Below are 14,911 nucleotides of genomic sequence, written 5' to 3'. Positions count from 1 at the left end.
TGAGAGCGGGAGCAAATCTTAGACCGGGTTTTGCCACTTTTAAATCAGTCTGTGTGCGCCAAATTTCTGTTCTCTTAACAGGAGAAATACACTGAAGATTGAGGTGCTTTGCTCCTGTGAGACAGGGAGCCATACAAGCAACTATGATATATAAGTGCTCCTGTTTATAATAGCTGAGAATTTGGACCATCGTGTATCGTATCCAAATTGTACCCAATATATTGCAAAAGTAGGAAGGTTTTTGGAATTTGCAGCCTGCTAGCTGATCCACACAGGTCGACTTCTGCAGAGCCCTAGTGACCTCAGTGGAAATCTGTGTGGGTATAAAAGGATGCCAGACAGATTAGACTGCTGAACTGAGACCCTAATGGATGTGATACAAATGGTGGAATAGGATGCTCTGCCGATAAGCAAAGTGAGCAGTTGACAAGGTTCAGTCCTAATCATGCAGGGTTTTTGGTTGTTCTGGTCCTGGTCCATATTTTAGAGAATGAATTTGTGTAGTTATGGTGGGTGCTAGGTCAGTGATAAATGGGTGGTGAGAGTTTAACGGAGAAGTCTTGAGCTGAAATGAGTGGCAGACTAAATCATGGGCCTAGTTTCATTTTCAGGGAACGTGAGAAAAAATGTCAGACAGAATTAAAGCAAATGAGAAGTTTGTGGTCTCCGTGGAAAGAGAAGAAAGCAAAAGTATAATAAGAGTGCGCGTACAAAATATCTCATGGAAGCTGCTGATACAGTTCCTGTGCTTTCCACTTGTGGAATAATGCTCGGTAAAACGATCTTTAACTGAGAGCTTAAAGTCATTTGCTCTCTCTCATTCCTGATGTTGAAATCATTTTTTTCCAATCTGCTTTTCTTCCGCACTTAGGGTCTGACCAAGGGCAGGAACTGATATTCATTTTGGCTACTCAAATGTCTGCTGACACAAAATTTAACTTTGAGAAAAATGTGACAATTTACAGTTGAGTTACTTATTGTCAGATCTCAAAATTGTCTCTAAGTAGGCCTGCCAAAAGACAAGTGATTTATCAAGTGTCAGCTGTGGCGAAGCATTTTGCTGAGTCGTGAAAAATATGTAGCAAAACACTGATAACTCCTTGCACTAGAAATTGCATGGCTTTGCATAGAATGAATCCAATACTTTTATGTTCTACCTTAAAAACTGTGGATTGGCTCTCGTCATTTTAAAATTGGGCTTGGTAGAAGATGAGCAGGAAAGGCAGAAATCTTCACGGCTCTGCAGAGGGGTGGGTGCTTTTTAACCCGTGTTTCTGCCATAGAAGTGTTCTGCCACGATCAAGGATACATTTGGTTAGGCACTCTACATACTAGTAATAAATAGCTGCTCTTCAAGGCATGGACTTTGAACCAGACAAAACACAAATGAAATCAACTCTGGTTTCCACCTGTAAAACTGAGAAAAATAATTTCCCCGTGGTCACAAAATAGCCCGGAACTGAACCCGCATTTCCTGAGGCTTCTTTTTAACCATAAGGACTATCTTTCCAGTTGCTTAAGTGCCGAGTACAACCACCCTCATGCCTAATTTCAGAAGAGCACCACCGCAAGGCTGAGGAATGTGAATTGTCCAAGCGCAGAAGTCAATTTTTCTCTGTGTTTGGCAGTGCTTTTGGAGGACAGCTGCTTGTACAAGTCAATCGTTCATGGGACTTTGGAAATTTCTACAGGCTTTCTCTCAAGCATAGCAGAGAGGTAGAGCTGCTTCCATGTGACCGTGACTGCAGCACGATCAGTTGGCATTTGTGAAGTTAGGGGCACTGAAAGAGTGTAAGGATTAGAGGGCTCGTGTTTATAACTTAGCGCATCAAAACTCAACCTGCAGCCAGACTCCTCGTGCTACCGTACCCAGTGACACACAAGGCAATGAAGCGAACGTTTCTTAGAGGTCCTCAGTCACTGCAGTCTCCTAATCATCTTGATGGTTTGTTACTGCCCACTGTAAGATTTTGCCTGCCCTAGATTTGCTTTTTAGCATCAATTTCTTTTCACTGGCATAGTAGTCCCGCTCCCCAGCCAGTAGCAAGAGTGAGGGTAGTAATGTAGGCAAGAGCTGAAATTCTGCCTACAGGATACCCAAATCCTGCTACAATTAGCAGCAATTGGCACCTAATTGGAAATATCTGTTGGTGCCCCTACAATCGGTGTTTTAACACTGTCATTTGCACTTAATGAAGGTTAGATAATACATGATCCGTCTACATAGAAAGCTACCTGTGCCCTCAAACACTGTACTACTCCCCCCTAACTCGGAAGCAATGTCCACACTGCTCTTTGGGTGGGCTAACTAATACAGCTGAGTGCCAGTGCCAATAAGTCCCCCCCCCCCCCCCCCACAGCTTCATGCAGGTGGTTTAGGTGGCAGGATACTTGGAGCGGTGTGGCATGTTGGATGGCACTTCTCCCAGGCACAGAAAGCTTATTGTGACAGTGCTGAAGCTATGGGTAGTCACGGGAGTCCTGTGCGTGCCAGCTTACCTGCTGCTGCTATCCCAAGGAAGCTGTGTTGCAGGGAAATCTTTGCCACAATTGTTGTGCGGAGGTTCAGGCCGAGTGAAAAGTAGCATATGAGGAATACAAATATTTGAACAGAGAGCTACTTTAAGTATTCCCCTACTGCTTCATCCTGGTAGAGGACAGAGCATCATCTGCAGGTTTCTCCCCGTGCTGAACCTACTTTGCACAGGCCTAAGACTCCTTACCACAGGCTGTCGAGCAAAGTATGCAGCTGCGTAGAGGATGTGATAGCCAGCTAGCTGCTGTGCAAAGTGAGAGGGCAATATGAGTCCCCTGTATGCCAGATTGGTTGTGGCTAAGCATGAGATAGAGGTGACACTTCCATAAATCTCCATTAAGGCAACACGCATTAATCTATTAGCACCGACTGTGTTGAAACCCCACAGGTCAGAATGCAGTGCTGGACAGCTACAGCTAACAAGGGAGACGTGTCGTTAAAGTAAGATAGAATCAAAATGCTTCATCTATAAAGATTTCTCAGTGCCAAACTCAAGTAACTCTTGCTTTTGCAAGGGAGCCTGTGGATTAACTGTGACTTAAATTTAGCGAGATGGGAAGAAGGATTCATCAGGTTTTTTAGGAGTTACGATAGCACAGGAGCTCTGGTTCTCACTTTCTTTGTTTCTTTACGTATAGGAGGGTCAGACAATACCAATGCTGGTGAAGTAGGGGATCTCCAAGTAATGGTGTTTGCAAGGAGAGGAAGGAAATGTGCACATTACCAGTGGTTTTCTCCTGGTGTTCCTCAGCCGGGGGTAGAAGGATACTCATTTGTGCGTACACGTGCATGCCTGACTTTTATGCAAAGTTATAGTAACTATGCACACTGTGGAAAGCATGAATTTCCCATGTACCTTTAAAAAAAAATGTAAGTGCAAATGAATCACACAGTATGTGCACTAATTCTGAAAACTAGATTGTAACAGGCTGGAAAGCTGTCTTTATATATTTGGTCCCATTAGCAGTGAATGTTACTAATTTACTGCAAGGCAAAATCTAAAAAATAAAAAGATCAAAAATCCAAAGGAAGTATTATAACTGATGTGAACCAAAAAGGGTGTTTTTTTTAGCTGGATGTCTTGCAAAAATGTGTGGGATTTTTTGTTTGTCTGTTTGTGGTGCTGTTGCATTTTTTTACAGTTTTCCTGTTCTTAAAATGGTTTTAATATTTTTCTCAATTTTTTCTGAGACAGGGGAAACATTTTCCATTCAGTCCCTGATGATATCCTACTGTGGACTTGTATGTGGATCCAGCCATGGATGAGCGTGCAATTTTCACCTAGGTCATCTGCTCACGGTAAAATTTAAGTTTCACCCCAATGTTCACTTCATTGAAACCCACAAAATGTTTTTCCATAGTAGGATTTTACCATGTATTGATTTAATTTTTTTTTCTTCTAGCATGAATGCAAACAAAGCGTGGGAAAATCCTACTCACATACACTTGCCCTAATCAACTGACTATTGGTCAACCTAAGAAACCCTCTGTTTTTCGGTGGACACCAGAAGAGAGGTAAGGCCCTAGGAAAGAGAGCTGTTTTGCTTTGCTACTGCAGGACACCTAAGTCCTGATATGTCGCTTCTTCAGAGGTTGATCCTGTTGATTTTTCAAGGCATGATGCAAAGCATGTGCTTTTCCACTGAGTACCTGTCAGATGCTGGGCTAAGACATTTCAATTGTTTCATGCAATAGTTGAAGGTACTGCTTATATGCTGTCTGTTGGGGGCATGGTTTTGTTTCAAGAATGCATCCTGCTTGGTTGCAACAGTCATAAAATAAATGACCCATCATTTTGCTTAGCTCTGCTCCCTACAAAGATAGGCACTCCAAACCAAGAGTTACCTATGAAAGAAAATGTTGAACTTTGGGGCAAAACCCTGCAATTTACTAAAAACAAAGGCATCATTTTACGGCTACCTTTCAAAAAGTGAGGGGGAGAGAATCCATGTTGATTTTTTCGGAGTTATTTTAAGCTTGAAAAGCCACTCTGTCCTTTTCGGTACAGTACACTGAATGGTACTGTGTACACCAGTCGCTGCATAACAGCTCAACATCCATGAGTCATTTGTTTAATCATTTCTGAGTTTTTATGCCAAGCACCTGCCTTTTAATTTGCTACGACCAACCTGAAACATCTGTCAATTTTTTCCCCATGAATTAATAACTCCATAATTAAAATCCAGCAGAGAGCTCAGCTGAGACTTTTGGTTAATTAGGACAGGATATAGCCATGTGAGCAGCATGGCATTACATTAGTTGGAGGTAGTTTGTATCTGAACCAGGGGTTCAAAGGTGACATGGAGCCACCAATCCGTAATTTTACCGCACAGCTACCTCGGTATTGTTATTTTGCTCCCATACTTAATATGTTGATTTGTGAGCAGTTGAATGATTTTGTGGGCTACCTATTTAATGATGAAACCCTGCTTGATAATTATATTCCTAAAACTGATATTTTAAGATGGGGTATCTTTTTATTTTCCCAAATATCATACAAAAAAACGAGGGGAAATAATTAGAGCTAAACTGAGCTCTTGCCTGGAGCTCCTTTGCAAGATAACTGTTGAAGTGTCACTGAAAGCAAAGTGACCTTCTCAGCAAAGGCCATACCTGCTGCTACTGTATAAGGATGAGGATTTTAGGCCCCTCCACGATTGCTTTTCACACTGATAATTGCACAGCGCACCACCATCATAGAGACACTTGCTGGAATTGAAGATAAGATGTTGCCTCCTTCAGGTCCTACCAGTCCTTAGAGGGTTTCTTAAATTATACGTTTGGCAAAGGGGTTATCCAAACTGACAAAGATACCTGGGCTATATCAAATTTCAGTAAAACTGCAGATCTCATTTTGAGTCGGGCATAAAAAAGCACATTGGTTAATAATACAGTGCCTTTCTTTAAGGATGTTCATGGGAGACGAGGAAATCTGTATTGCAGCTCAGAGAGAGATATGAAAGGTTTTCATCATGAACTTTAATACACTTGACAACCAGATTAAGCTCAACATGTAGCACAGAGTAACAAAGCCATATGGATTCCCACTGCCTTGCTGTGCAGCACAGTGGAATCCCTGTAACGCTCTCCAGGTGGGATTAGTAAAAGCCAGTATAATTTGGAATATGTGCCCATTAAATTTGGACAGTTGTGTTTTATTTTACCACTGGCCAAATCCACAAAGGGTCTTCTAAGAATCAAACTTTTTTAATAGCTTTTCATTTGAATAGATGTTTTGCCAATTCATACATTCCCATTGACAGCATAAAAATGAATCAGTGATTTGTCATTTGCCTCCACAGAGTAGCTGATGGAAAAATACCTAGATGTTTCAGGCAGCTTCCAGATTTTTGAAGGCAGTTGCATGACAGAAGATTGCAAGAAAGGGTTTGAGCTGTCATCCCTAGAGATCAGGATTCAGAAAGAGCCCTGTCCACCAGGTTCATCTTTTTGAATGTCTGGTGATAGGTGTTGCAGGAGCTCCTGGATGCTAAGACCCAGCTGCAGGTGACCTTTGAAAATGTAGCCTTTGAACTGTGCCTCTGTTTGTACATCTGTGACATGGGAATAATGGTATTTTCATACTTCATAGTGGTGTTAGGAAGCTGTATTGATTTAATATCTTACGTTGCTAATGTCTACTGCAATGCCCAAAACTAGAGGGGAGACATGACATAGTTGTATTGCCTGTACATGTTCTTAGAAACCCATGTATAATGAGTGCAGGCTGACATCTTGCCTATGAATGGTATGAGAGCACAACTTAAAAAGTTGAATATTTGTGGCCCATCTAAAATTCCTGAAAGATAATGGACTGCTTTTATTAAAATTAAACTTGCGTGTAGCTTCCCTAATCAGATTTTTTTAAAGGATTTTCCACTTGGGATCAGTACAGCTGATCCCAGATTACGCTGGATCAAGTTTCATTTTGCTGAGTGAGGTCTGAATGAAAATGTCGATGTGATTTTTCTTTAATTTGTTCTTCGTGGGGTTTTTGACCGGTTAGCAGGAAAAGCAGTAAATCAATGAAGCACCTTATTGGTAATTAGAATCACCTTCACGTCGGACGGGAAAGACTTGAGCAAAAGTTTGTGAAAAAGTTCTCAGATTTCAGTGGCATCATTATTACCACCCATGAGAAAAGCCTTTAGATGTCATAAGCAAGCATACTACTGGTGGAGTCTTAAAAGCGCTAATGTGATCATTTGAGGGGAAAGTCTATTTTTTTCTTAAAGCTTAAAGGATTTACACTTCCTCCACCTTGTGTAAGACAGAGCAAACACATTCTTTCTTTATAAATCAACAGTGGCTTACATTGGGTTGATTTAAAAAAAAACCCCAACAAAATGGATGTTTGGATGGCTAGAATGGTCTGACGTAGGTAGCTAGTTGCAGCTGCGATGAGGTGCAGAGGCAGCTGTGCCCCAAAGAGGGCACCGCACCTGATTCTTTTACTGGCCTTGGGCAATTCACTTTACTCTGTGGCAGAGGTGGGTAAAATGCGGATGCAGCCCACCAGGCCATTCTTTCCAGCCTGCAGGGCCCGTAAAAAATTTAGAAAATTAATATGTATCTGCCCCTGGCTGCCTGTCATGCTGCCCTCGATGGCTTGTCAAAACTCAATAAGCGCCCCTCCACCTTAAATAATTGCCCGCCCCTGCTCTATGGCCTCTGCTTATCTGTGGACTGGATTGCAAAACCTCTCTAGGGCATAGACTCTTCTTTACTAATGTGTTGACAGGCCCAGTGTGCTCCTGCAGCACAAATATGATGCAGGGTGTTAATTAAGACTTCCTATTCCACCTCCCATCCTCCCCCTCCAGTTATCCATGCTTTCCATTTCAGATTGTTATGCACTGAATAATATGGAGTTTTACCCTTTTTTTTCAATCGGCTAGGCAGCATTTAACATCAAAGACCTGCTTCTGGACCACAGTGTTTAAACGATAAACTCCAATATGGCTGATATGCTCTTGCATTAAAACAACTCCTTTTCAGTAAATTGTGATACAGCAGACATAGGGAACAGTGAAGGTGACTGAGTTCAATTAGTTAAACAAGACTGCCCTCTGCCGGTCTTAAACACCGGCATCTCAGCTGGAAGAAGCATTATTTCCCCCCCTCCTACACAGCCAATTAAATGTGCTGTTACTATATTTTAAAAAAATAATAATTAATAGACAGGCTCTCTGGGCTGGCTCTATAGTCTCATTGAGACTGGGTCCCAAATCAGACAAACATTGAGCTAATTTGTCCAAATGCCTCCTGATTAGGCTTGCTGTTATCTGAATGCTATGAGCTAATGGAGATTACGCAGAAGGGATCTGATCCGGCCCTTTAGCTGTTTGTTTGAGTTCAGCGGCAGCACAGACCATCACCAGCATCTGTCTAATGAGCGACAGCGTGAATCCTGCTGGTTGTTTCTTTGCTGTCCCGGATAACGACTAAGAAACAGTCTGAAACAGATTTTCTGTGAAGACAGCAAGAGTAAATACAGCTCTGGGCAGGTGGGGGAATACTTATTTCATCAGCAAATCTGAGTATAAAGAATGATCCCTCACAAGATATCAGGCCCAAGCCTTTAAAGCTATACTAAAAACCATTGCTGCAATTTATTATTTGCACGTAACAAAATCACCATCTCTCAAGCCTGGCAGGCAGGAGTCGGTGCTGTGCAAGACTATTACTATGACTAATAGTTGTTCAAGCAAACTAATCAGCCAGTTGTGTGTACATATGAGTGTTTGAATCCCAGGTTGAAGATTAAATACAGTAAAATCCTTCCTTATAAATTTATTTTGAAATGTGTTATTTTACTTTGAACCTCTACCCCAGCTCCATGTTGGAAAATGTTGGCAGTAGGGCTGTATTGGTTAGTGACTTATTTTTTGTGCTGACATAAAGCATACCAGCAAAAGCCCTGTTTTTAGTGGCAAAACTGCATTAAGAGTGTTACTAATAGAGCGACATCGGAGCAGCACTGAGCGTAGACCAGGTGTCTCCTCTCACAAAAGGATCTCGGAGCATTTTGCAAGTGATGAATTTATTAGGTAGATTATCATACCTTACACAGAGGGAGATGGTGGGGGTTGTAATATCCATTTTACTGAAGGCAAATTTATCACCTAGAGGATAAGGGTAACTGGTCACAAGTGGCTCAGATGCTTACGATAGGATTTTCAGGAGTGTCTATACGTCTAATTTCTAATTGAAATGAGTCATAGATTGGCAGCTGGGCATTTCTGGAATCCTGCATTCCGGGGTGTCAGATTCAATAAAGGAGTTAGGCAGAACGGAGGCATTCAAGCCAAAACCTGGGTTCCTGAAAACCTCTGTTCAGCTGCTGTCTACCCCTGAAGATATCCAGGCTCCACCAGCACCTTTCTTTAACCTTTAGAGCTCTACAGACAGCTCAAGTGCTGCTTTAGTGCATGCCCACAGGTGCCTTGGTCTTGGCAGGGCTGAGCTCTTCTTTGTTAACTCATTCCTAACCATGGGATCCAGAGACCAGGGGGTCCTCTGAACTACCTTGAAGGGGGCTCGGTCGGGTAGGTCTTCTCCAAGCATGCCGAGCAGGTCTGTACAGGATCGGGGCTTCTTGCAACAAGCTGCTTTGAAAACCCCAGAGGAGGTGAGAGGGATTTCTCCAGTTAGCCTGGAGTGCAGAGCTCTCACCCAGAAGGTGGAAGACCTGGATGCAATTTCTTCTACCTATGGAGATTTGAAGGCGCATTTCCCACACCACTACCCTCCCTACTAGGCTACTGGCAGTACATGCGCGTGGATGGAGTGGTTTCCATGCCTTCCACTGAAACTATTCAACCATGCAGCAAAGAACTGGGGATTCATTGCCCAGAAAGCACCAAGTGAGCATGACTCGGTAGGCTCATGATTTAGAGCACTCACTTAGGAAGACCTGACTTCTAACCCATGTTCGAAGGACCGATTATGCCTCTGGAGTAAAAGAATAGAGGAAAAAACTGCTTGGGGATGGAAAGAGAAACTGTAAATACTGACTTCTGGGAGAATCCTAAGGGAAGGGATGCAGCTCCCTTAAGCGCTGGAGCAGGATATTCTCCCCAGTCTCTTCGTAGCCAGCTCTAGCTGGTCCAAGAGGGATTTTTAAAAACATCCTAGCCGTCCGGTTGTTTCAACTCTTGTGTGAAAATGGGACTTACCATTTTACCCAAGAAACTTATGTAGAAGTACAATTACAGCCATTGATAAAGCCGGGAATGAAGCCTGAAGTCATGAGCACCTTGCAGTAGCCACTCAGGTACACCTTGAATTATTCTTTATTATTTGCATTATGCTAGTGTCTGTAACCCACAACTGACGTGGGGATCCCATGGTGCTAGATACTCTACTAATACATAATCAGACAGCCCTCAGCCCTGTTCTGATGAGCTTTCAGCCAAAAGAGGGAAGACTGGGAGACAGACAGGGAGGTGGTATTTTTACTCCCTCCCCCCCCCCGCCTTGTTTTTGATTTATTGCTTCTGCTTTTCCCTCTTTCAGTAGCAAAATGAAAGGGGGGGGGGGCAAGGAGCATAGGTGGGGAAAAGGAAACTAAGAAAAATCAAAAAATGATACTCTGCAATAAATGTTTTTGCAAAAAAAATTGAAAGGCTGTAGAACGCTGCATTGAAAACAATTGAATAATGTGTGCTGTCTCCTTCAATCACCCCATGTGGGTAGTCACTCTTGTTTTGATGCCTGCCTTTGTATGAGAGCCAGGGAACATAGCCCAGTTTGGCAGAAACTACCCAAGGGTCGTCTTTTCTGGCTTGCTTCAACTCTCTGCCTTCAAACAAAAATCTAAGCACAAAGCTCTAGGTAGCAGCAAGTAAATCTGTTTCTTGTATACGTTTAAATGGTTTTTCCCATTGCTCCCTATATTGGACCCACGTGGCAGTCAAGATCCTTAAGCTGGCTGGCAAAAATAAATTCCAGCCCCATTTTAATTATTCTATCTTCTTACCTAAAACCATTACTTGAGGTTGTCATGGTAGCAGACAATGCACATTCTCCTATCCTAACGTATGAGACTCACTTCACCTCACCCCTTCTTAGCTCCCCGCTAATTGAGTATCATAGCCGATGCCCTATGTGCTGCCCACCAGAAACACGCAAGGTTTCCTTTCCATGCTACTCTGGTAGAAAAGCTGCATTCAGACTTTCCATGCTAGTCAGTGATGTGCGTGATACCCGCTCTGCTGTTTTGTGCACGCTGTCTCCCAGTCTGGAAAGTCTTTGCCCAGCACGGTGTGCGGAGCCATTAGCTCTGCTGAGTGGTGTCAATAGCAGCTGCATTGCTCCAGCAATTCGGTGAAACACAGCACTGGTTTTTCCCACAGCATACAGGAGTCTCAAGGAAGGTCTAGAACTGTTTTTTTACAATGCTGTTACAGTACAAAATGTCACAGTCACCAGACGTCCCTTAATCACAAGGCTCTCTCTCTCCAATATCTGCAATCTGTGAAGATACAATAGCATACGCCAGGTTGTAGATGCTTAAAGTACTGGTATGCCCAAAGGTGAGATCAGGGATTATGGCTCGGTTTATGGTTCATTTTGTAGATTGCCTTTGGATATAGTGTAGCTTTCAACAAAAGATCTCAAAATGTACTCCAATTTTTTTTTAAGATCCAGAAAATGCCTGGATCTTAAACCTGGAATCAAAATGTAAAACCAGACATATAAGTGGGTGCTTCTCATTTTACTAAGCCCACGTATATGTAAGAAAGACATGTGCATACACTATCATTTTGCATAGATTTTTATCTGAAGGCAAGTCTTGTGATTAAAAAAAATCTTGCACGTTTTCTTGCAGCCTTACTTAATTATATTCATAGTTAGTTTTTAAGGTGCAACGCTGCCCAGACATCTTGCTGGTAACCATACATAATTTTATGCCCTTTTGTAACTAAAGTTATCCAGAAGATGGAGCCACAGAGTCAAACAAAATGGGAATGAAAATCATAAACGAGTATATTCTGGAGGTAGGTTCCTCTGACGTTCAGGACAAACCGGCTTTGTTAGTTTATGGTATTTAAATGTCAAGCAAATTATTTATTTAGATCTGTCTTGTTGTGATGACCTCACTGACTATACAGTATGCAAGACTGCATGTTTAGTTTGCACTGAAATAGGCCTGGCTTTCAATCAGCAAAGATGAAGGGACATGAGGCTTTTATTTTGTCTTGCATTCACTTCACCTTTCCAGCTGCATAATGTATTTGGCAAATAATGGATTAGGCTGCGATGCCATGACACTATTGACAAAATCTGGAACAGTTTTATCAACATCTGGAAGATCCCTGACTATGGACACATTTTGGGGCATGGAGTGAATGGTTACCACATCGCACTGTGTACCGATAGAGACTGGGGACCAACTGGCTAAGCAGGCGCTCTGCAGAAAAGGGCCTGGGGGTGACAGTGGACAATCAGCTGAATAAGAGCCAGCCGTGTGCCCTTGTTGCAAAGAAAGCTAACAGCATATTGGGCTGCATTGGTAGGAGTGTTGCTAGCAGGTCAAGGGAAGTGGGTATCCCCCTCTACACGCACTGGTGAATCCACATCTGGAGTCCTGTGTCCAGTTGTGGGCCCCCCGCTACAGAAAGGATGTGGACAAATTGGAGAAAGTCCAGCAGAGGGCAACAAAAATGGTTGGGGGGCTGGGGGGCATGACTTGTGAACAGAGGCTGAAGGAACTGGGCTTATTTCATGCAGAGAAGAGAAGACTGAGGGGTTGCGGGGATTTAATAGTAGCCTTCAACTCCCTGCAGGGGGGTTACAGAGAGGATGGAGCTGGACTGTTCTCAGTGAGGGCAGATGACAGGACAAGGAGCAATGGGCTCAAGCGGCAGCAAGGGAAGTTGAGGTTGGATATTAGGAAAAACTTTCTCCCTAGAAGGGTAGTAAAGGACTGGAACAGGCTACCCAGAGAGGGTGTGGACATCCCTGAAGGTTTTTAAGCCCTGACTGGGATGATCTAGTTGGGGGCTGGTCCTGTTTTGGGCAGGGGGTTGGACTAGATGACTCCTGAGGTCCCTTCCCACCTTAACTTTCTACGATTCTGATTCAGCGATTCTGGGGTGACTCTACCAATGCACTTTTGGACAGTATCTCTGCCTCTTTTTCAACCAGGGATCTGAGCATCACCATCTCCTTCCATCTCCGAAACGCACGTGTCTAAGAAAACATTTTAACTGACTTGTCACAAATGTTGTCAAAACAAGCAGTCCGCTGTAGCGATCACACGTGGTGGATGCTGACATGGATTTCTAACATTTTGCGTGTACAGGGCAGCAAAAATTGCTGTTCCCAAGATATCTGCTGTACTTCCTTTTGTATGTGGGAAATAAAGCAGTAAATTTAATTATCTGGGTGCAATGGGTATTGATTAACCAGTGTCATTTATATTTTATTGCATAGGAGACCCAATTTCCTGTGGTCTTTACCTAGACTGCAGCTGTAGACATGCATCACAGTAAACTAACTAATGCATTAAGTTAACAAAAGAAAATCACAGAGAAAAATAGCTTTAACCAGGGTAGATTATAAGACTGCAGCATGGCTGCCCTGGAGAAGTGTTTGTAATTAGTTCCTCAACACTGGTTGATGCAGTGAGGAAAAGGAGAGTTTATTTTTTTCTGCGCTTGTTAAATGGGACTTGAAGTTTTATTCTTGGGAGTTGGGAATCCCTGGAAGTTTTTTGCAGAGGAAGAGGATTTTAGGATCTAGACCTGTGCAATTAAAAAAGTTGTTCTCACTCTTAATGGATTGAAATCTGAAGCAAGGGGTTTGTAGTCAACTGTGAAATGAAGTGATGAGTTTTGTCTGGTGTTCAAGAGTGATGGGAAAAAGAGGACTAAATAACCCATGTCCAGCATGGGAAAAGGGGGCGATGCATAGGGGGTGCATGTGCACCCTCTGAGAGCACCGGTGCACCCCGTCAGGCTGTGCTCCTTGTTTAGACGGCAGGCTGGGGGGCAGGCGGGAGCACTGGTGCCCCCCCATGTGAGCACCAGTCGGGGAGCGGGGCTGCCAGCAAAAGCGTCTCTGCCGCTTCCGGAAGTGGCCGCGGGATTGGCCGCTGGGGGAAATAAAATGTTCATAGAGTCATACATTCATAGACTGTAAGGCTGGAAGGGACCTGGGAAGATCATCGGGCCCAGCCCCCTGCACCAGCAGGAAGACAGCTGGGGGTCAGGGGACCCCAGGGAGGTGCCCGTCCACTCTCCTCTTGAAGATCGCCAGGGTAGGTGATTGCACCACATCTGGAGGGAGCTTATTGCACAGTCTGGACACCCTGACTGTGAAGAAGTTTTTCCTAATGCTGAGCCTGAATCGATCTTCCAGGAGTTTGCAGCCATTACTCCTGGTTTTCCCCTCGGGTGCCCTGGTGAACCATTGCTCACCGAGCCCTTGATGTCCTTCCCTAGCGTAGCGGTAAGCCACTACTAGGTCCCCTCTCGGTCTTCTTTTCTTCAGAAATGTCTCCCACATCCCTCAGCCTTTCCGCGTATGGCTTGCCTTTTAAGACTCTGACTATACAGGTGGCTCTTCTCTGGACTCTCTCAAGCTTGTCCACGTCCTTGTTAAAGTGTGGTGCGCAGAACTGGACGCAGTATCCAGCTGCGGTCTCACCAGTGTTGAATAGAGCAGAAGAATCAGCTCCTGGGTTTTGCTGGAGATGCATCGATTGATGCATGCCAGGGTATTAGTTGCTCTGTTGGCTACAGCATCGCACTGCTGGCTCATATTCACACTCTGGTCTATTATTATCCCCAGGCCTGCTGGTCAGCTGGGCACCACCACACCTTTCGGTGTGTTGGGGGTGGCTTGGCCCAAAGTGGAGCACTTCACACGTCTCCATGCTCAACTTCATCAGACTCCAACTCGCTCGCAGGGTGGCCGTTCGTCCGGTTTTATGGAGACCAGCCCAGTTTTCTGCTACTCTATCGTCTCGACGTGAACCCGGACGCCTTTAGGTCGCACCGGTGGGACTCTGCAGAGGAAAATAACGGGCATGAAGGCGCAGGGTTTCAGAGGACAGAGTAGGGGAAAACTGGGCTGTTCTCTATACACCTGGACGAAGCCACCCTGCCTCCCAGCCTCGGTGGTGTGACCTGGGCCTTACTGCACGCCGTTTCTCTGCAGCGCCGGGCACAGGGCAGTGCACTACACCGCTGCATGGGCACGGGGCAATGCACTACACCGCTGCACGGGCACGGGGCAGTGCGCTACACCGCTGCACGGGCACGGGGCAGTGCGCTACACTGCTGCACGGGCACGGGGCAATGCAGCGCACCCCTGCACGGGCACGGGGCAATGCACTACACCGCTGTACGGGCACGGGGCAATGCA

General features: G+C 44.4%; 1 long non-coding RNA gene across 1 annotated transcript; it reads left to right on the top strand.

The window, feature by feature from the left end:
- The first annotated feature begins 3,733 nt into the window (after positions 1–3,733).
- Positions 3,734–9,991, top strand: LOC132252085 (uncharacterized). The gene is made up of 3 exons (XR_009463810.1): positions 3,734–3,835; positions 3,940–4,051; positions 5,839–9,991. It is a non-coding gene; the product is annotated as an uncharacterized LOC132252085 (long non-coding RNA).
- The last annotated feature ends 4,920 nt before the right edge of the window (positions 9,992–14,911 follow it).

This window comes from Alligator mississippiensis, chromosome 8, assembly GCF_030867095.1.
Source record: "Alligator mississippiensis isolate rAllMis1 chromosome 8, rAllMis1, whole genome shotgun sequence".
NCBI lineage: Eukaryota > Metazoa > Chordata > Crocodylia > Alligatoridae > Alligator > Alligator mississippiensis.
Note: the sequence above shows the minus strand (reverse complement) of the source record. Positions and strands in the feature narration are given on the sequence as shown.